General features: G+C 41.6%; 1 protein-coding gene across 2 annotated transcripts in view; it reads left to right on the top strand.

Annotated features, from left to right (window-relative positions):
* The first annotated feature begins 1252 nt into the window (after positions 1–1252).
* The window catches only part of slc16a3a (solute carrier family 16 member 3a), a 19329-nt gene continuing 14581 nt past the window's right edge, over positions 1253–6000 (top strand). Inside the window, exon 1 of one of the 2 annotated variants that reach the window (XM_028600062.1) lies at positions 1253–1288. The gene's annotated coding sequence lies outside the window, so the exon portion shown is untranslated. Of the gene's footprint in view, positions 1289–3565; positions 3739–6000 lie in introns of those variants that run through there. The other variant, XM_028600060.1, reaches the window with a different exon arrangement.

Raw genomic sequence — 6000 nt, 5'->3', positions numbered from 1 at the left:
AAGAGGAGCTGCAGCAATGTGCACTACGACAAAAAATTTGTGTTTTTTTGAAAATTAAACCACATAAACCTATTCTGATATAACCTCCAAATACAATTATGAACCTGAAAATGAGCATAATATGAGCACTTTAAGTAACATTTTCAATGCAGGACTAGTATTTGTTACAGTGTGGTATTAGTGCTTTTCCTTGAGTAAAGGATCTGAATATACTTCTTCCACCGCTGGCTGTACACCAGCGCAGAGTTACTTATATTCTGGCTGTTATGGAAAAACTCAGGAGCAGCACAACTCTGGCTATGTGAAGAGGGTTTCGGGAGACTACAAAGAAACCTTTCATGAGATCTCGACCGAGGAGACTTTTATGGCGTTTTTCCATTACATGGTACCTGCTCGACTCTACTCGCCTCGACTCGCTGTGCGTCCGTTTTCCATTGCAGATTTTAGTATCGCCTCAGTGTGGCTGGTCGTCATAGCGACTGCCGTGGGCGTGGCTTAGTAGCTTGCTTTCCCATTGACATATCCCCGACGCATTTCCTGGTTCTCCGTCTCCGTAAACAACATGATATCAAAGAGATAGTTAACGTTTACTGCTCCAGACACAAGAGACTGGAGCCAGTTGAAGACTGTTCTAACGCTCAAACAGCAGGGTCTGCTCGCTCCCAGGCGAGAGTTTCCAGGGAATCCGGGCAGAAAAGATTAAAATAAAAAATTAAGACATAGGCTACTTTATTGATCCCGCATAGGGGAAATTACAACTGAGCCTTTGCACAGAAAGGGATTGCCAGGTCATGTGATCCACAGAGAGACAACAGGCATGGCGTGACTGGACGGAGATCATGGCAGATCTGAGTCACAGAGGTGGAAAAAACTACTTCCAGGCAGGTATAAAAAAACAAAAAACAGGGCAGAACTACAAGAGAATTCACTCGGGATGAGGCCAAAAGTGTAACCACAGAAGGTTTCACAACAAACCAGTGAAGAGGAAGAACTGGTTGAAGGTTGGGCCAGAGGTTTTGATGTGAATTTATAAGGGCACAAATCTATTCTACCAATAATAAAGCTGACATTTGTCCTGCCCTAAGAGGTGCAACAAAACTGACAAGAGACTCAGCAAGATCTCAGTCAACAAGTCTATATACACACCCACACACACACAGTCCTGGGAAGAGGTCCAATCAGCCAGATTAACCGACAACATGTGAGTGGGCGTTCAGGGCCTTTTAACTCGCGTAGTGGCAATGAGAGGAAATGGACCTCAGGTGTGACGAGCAGCAGGTGAGAGGAGGTGAGAGGACCAGACACACAGGACGGAGAGGGGGGAGGGGGGACAGGACGGATCCTAACAACTAGCCTACGAATTAACAGAAAACCTGATACAAACTTTTTTTTTTTTTTTTTAATTAGTCGGCATTTGCCTCGCAGGGATGGTCTCATAAAAGCCATTATCGAGTTGCGTTATGGGAAGTGTAGGTGTTTTTGGAAGATGATCCTTATTTTTTATTTATTTATTTTGTACATCTGTCTGTTGCAAGTTTATGAAAGCACAAAAATAATGTGCTGGACAGCCCATTTAATATTAAAATTAAAAAAAATACTAGTTAGCATACTACTGTTTTGAATTCAGTTTATTTTTTTATGTGATAATGCATTGAAAATTAAAGGGTCAACCTACCTTTTTACGGTCTTATTAAAGACCAAGGGGGTAAGCTTCTCCCGGAACGCGTAGCTCCTATGGCGCCATTTTGATGCTACCAAGCCATCACCCCCCGTTAGCATTCCATTGACTCTCATTCATTTTGCCGTCACTTTGACAGCGAATAACTTTACATCTGAAGCGTTTAAAGACTATTTGTCCATTGTTTATTTCTAAAGAAACACGACAATGTATAAAAGGCTCCATTACCTTGTATCTCACGTTATGGCTCCGTAACAGACGGTTTTGTAAAAATAGGCTAACGATTGCGTCATAACCACGCAACTTACTGTCGCATAGTAGAGGAATTACCGTATAGTACAGGAGAAGCTCGCAGGCAGTTTGGACTCACATTAGCTGTTTAGGTTACTGATGTTAACTAGCATGTTAGTTAGCAATAATTAGCTAATTATGTTATCTCCTTACTTATACCTACGCTCTCCGTCTCTGTAAGATTGGGAATGATTGAGATTTCTCTCGGCACAGCTACCAGAAGACTTCCAACTTTCAGACAGGTTGCTCACGTCACATCTACGTCTTCAAGCTCAGTTGGAGGCTGCTCAGTTAACGCTCAGCCAGCACCGGGAAAGTGCTTCTAATATCCATAGACAGTATATAAGAAAGGACCAACAGACCCCGTTGCTCTGGACGGAGACCAGTGAAGGATATTAGAAGCACTTTTCCGGTAAGCGCTGAGTGTTACTGCGCAGACTCCAACTGAGAGAGACAACGTAGATGTGACGTGAGCAACGTGTCTGAAAGTTGTAAATCTTCTGGTAGCTGTGCCAAGAGAAATCTCAATCATTCCCAATCTTACAGAGACGGAGAGTGTAGGTATATGTAAGGAGATAACATGGGCACAGGCTAATTATTGCTAAATAAATGTACAAATAAACATATAAGGAATTACTTTTATAGCAAAAGGAAAATCACTCCAAGGGGGAAATTTGTTTGGAACTCTTTATATTCTAACATTCAATGGGAATCAACATGGCTTCTACCGTATAAATTTGTTATCCCCAATAAAATGAAAGAATTACATTTTAAAATACTGCATAATATTTATCCCACAAACAAATTTGTTTCAAGATTTGTGGCTGTGGATAATAAATGTGAATTTTGTAATATTGAAGAAGAAACTATTATACATCTATTCTGGGAGGGTCAATATTCTGTGGTGTTCTGGAAAAAAGTTGAAAACTATTTAAATATATATAAACAGAACCATGAAATTAAATTGGAAGCAAAAGATGTTATTTTTAATTATGACAACAAAAACAAAACAATACACAGAATTGTCAACCTTTTGATTCTACAAGGTAAATTTCATATCCATAAAGCAAAATTTTCTAAATCTCGACCAGCTTTTACTCACTTCAGAATTGAATTCCGGAACTTTTTTGAGTCTATCCAAATTATTAATAATAAGAAAACTATTTATATAGCTGATCTACTGCAAGATTTTTTTCAAGGAAATGAGATCTATAGCCTTGATTCCTCTTCATATTGCCATTATATTGTTTTCTATGTTTATATCTATTTTTTTTTCTCATTATGTATTAAGTGCCCATCTCGACTCTATATATACATATCTTTTATTTTTATATTTTATTTTACTGATATTTATCTTCTTTTTTTATCAAATATGTATGCTGTTCCCTGGTAAATTGTGTAGTTATGTATATGATGCCATACTGTTCAGAAAATGTATAACTTGTTTTGTAAAGTTTTGCAAATAAAAAAAAAAAAAACTGGTAAAAAAAAAAAAAAAAAAAAAAATCTTTCTTTGGCCACTACACCGTTAATAAAAACAACGGGCCAGAAATAGCAGCGCGCGCGGTGTCCTCATTGGTCGCTGGTGAATGAGACGCCACTGGCGGGCGTCACTAGGACCCAGCAGCAGGAGGGCTGCTGCTCCCTGCCCCCTGCCCCCAGCTCTCTCTCTCCCTGCCCGCTGATGGTCTGTGGACGTGCGGGCAGAAACGCGGCTCCGGTGATGAAGCTGGATGAGGGACGGTCACAGCGCTCGCCTGCATCACCCGGTAAGAGAGTCTACCGTTTTTTCACTGCGTCATCACGACTCATTACATTCAATCTCTCCGCTTATAGACAAATGCAAGTCAATATGATAATAACAACAATAACTTTTATTTATATTGCGCCTTTCAAGAAACCCAAGGACACTTTACAGAATGACTGGGATATAGGATTTCGGATATCGGCAAGGGAGGGTGTTCCAGAGGGATGGGGCTACAACGCTAAAAGGGCTGGTGGGAGTGGAGCAGGAACGCGTCTGTCACTCAACAGCCACAGGGAGTGACCCATGAATGTTATAATAGTCCTTTATATAGCCTATCAGGGATCCGTGACGGTCCGTGTGACGCTTATCAGATCAATTTTCTAAGCACAAACGGACATTTCTTCACCTTGACAAATAAAAAAAAAATGTGGATCTTTAACCTTTTTTTTTTCAATTTTCTGTTTTTTTGAGGATCAGAAATTGAGAAAATTATAAAATTGCGTCTAAGCTCCAATTATTCAATGGTATTATCTTCCTCTACTTTGCGGAATATGCAGGTCATTAACTGTAAATGGACAAAAAAAACAAAACAAAAAAAAAAAAAAACTGATGGGGTTTGGGGTCAGAGGTGCTTGCAACTGATGGTTTCGAGTTGGGGGGGGGGGGGAGGGGGGGTTGGGGGGCGTAGCTAGGCGGAACGAGGGAGAGAATACCATTGCAGTAGCCTATTGAATAATTGGAGGTCAGACCGGTCACGCTTATCGGTTCAATTTTCTAAGCACAAACTGACATTTGGAAAAATAGAAAAATGAATTTTTCCCACCTTGACAAATTAAAAAATTTGATCTTTAACTTATTTTTCCAATTTTATGTTTTTATTATTCAGAGCATGATAAATTGAGAAAATTACAAAATTTACATAATTTTCTAAATTTCCGATCCTCTGAATACAAACAGAACATTGGAAAACACTATAAAAAAAAATTAAAATTTTGATATTGGACAAATGTCTGATTGCGCTTAGAAAATTGAACTGATAAGCGTTGACCCGTGACATCACTGTTTGATGCATGTTTCCTCGTACAATGCCAGCCACTAGGGATGCTGTGTGGAGTGACGTGGGAACAAGTCAGGGTTGGCTGGGTTCGTCTTTAAATATAAAACCCTTTTTATTTTGAAATGACAAAAGGCCTAGCCCTAATTCTCAGAGTAACTTACAAACAGTTTTCACTGGACAAACATTTTTATTGGAAGGGCATGGTGGCACTAATTAGTGGTGTAAAGGAAACTGAATCTGACTTTAGTATAATGATTGATAACTTAATACTTAATAAATTAATAATAGGTAAATTGGGAACGTCTGAGGAGGCCCCTGTCCAACAGACTTTCAACTCACACGGGCGGATTGCATCCCTGTGGAGGCTGGGGGCATTGAAAGTGGACAATGTTCAAAGTTTCCATTGCTGAAGCTGCAGCGAGGAGCTGTGGTCTTAGGGTCTTAGGTGCCTCAAGGGGCGGTAATTGAACACCGTGGTGGACAACGGTGGTCAGGGAAGCCGTTTTGAAGAAGGAGTCTTTCGGGATATGTTATCCCGGAGGACTCGGAGGCATTAAGGGCCCGAAGGGCTGCAGCCTCTGCAGTGAAAGAGGCAAAGCAGCGGGTGTGGGAGAAGTTTGGAGAAGACATGGAGATTTTTTTTCGGTCGGCACCAAAGTGCTTCTGGAAAACTGTTCGCCACCTCAGGAGGGGGGGAAGCGGGGAACCATCCAAGCTGTGTACAGTAAGGATGGGACACTGTTGACCTCAACTGAGGAGGTAATACGGTGGAAGGAGCACTTTGAGGAACTCCTGAATCCGACTCACGCCCTCTATGTTAGAGGCAGAGCTGGAGGATAACGATTTTTGATGTAGTCAAACAACTACACAGTGGCAAAGCCCCGGGATTGATGAGATCCGTCCAGAAATGCTCAAGGCTCTGGGTGTGGAGGGGCTGTCCTGGTTGACACGCCTTTTCAACATTGCGTGAAGTCTGGGACGGTGCCAAAGGAGTGGCAGACTGGGGTGGTGGTTCCCCTTTTTAAAAAGGGGGACCAGAGGGGTGTGTGCCAATTATAGGGGTATCACACTTCTCAGCCTCCCTGGTAAAGTCTACTCCAAGGTGCTGGAAAGGAGGGTTCGCCAATAGTAAAACCTCGGGTTGAGGAGGAACAATGCGGATTCCGCCCTGAGGAACAACGGACCAGCTCTTTCGCAAGGATCCTGGAGGAGCCTTGTCTACATGTG

Source organism: Perca flavescens, chromosome 15 (assembly GCF_004354835.1).
Source record: "Perca flavescens isolate YP-PL-M2 chromosome 15, PFLA_1.0, whole genome shotgun sequence".
NCBI lineage: Eukaryota > Metazoa > Chordata > Actinopteri > Perciformes > Percidae > Perca > Perca flavescens.
The sequence above is the reverse complement of the archived record's forward strand: the minus strand, read 5'-3'. Positions and strand labels throughout refer to the sequence as shown.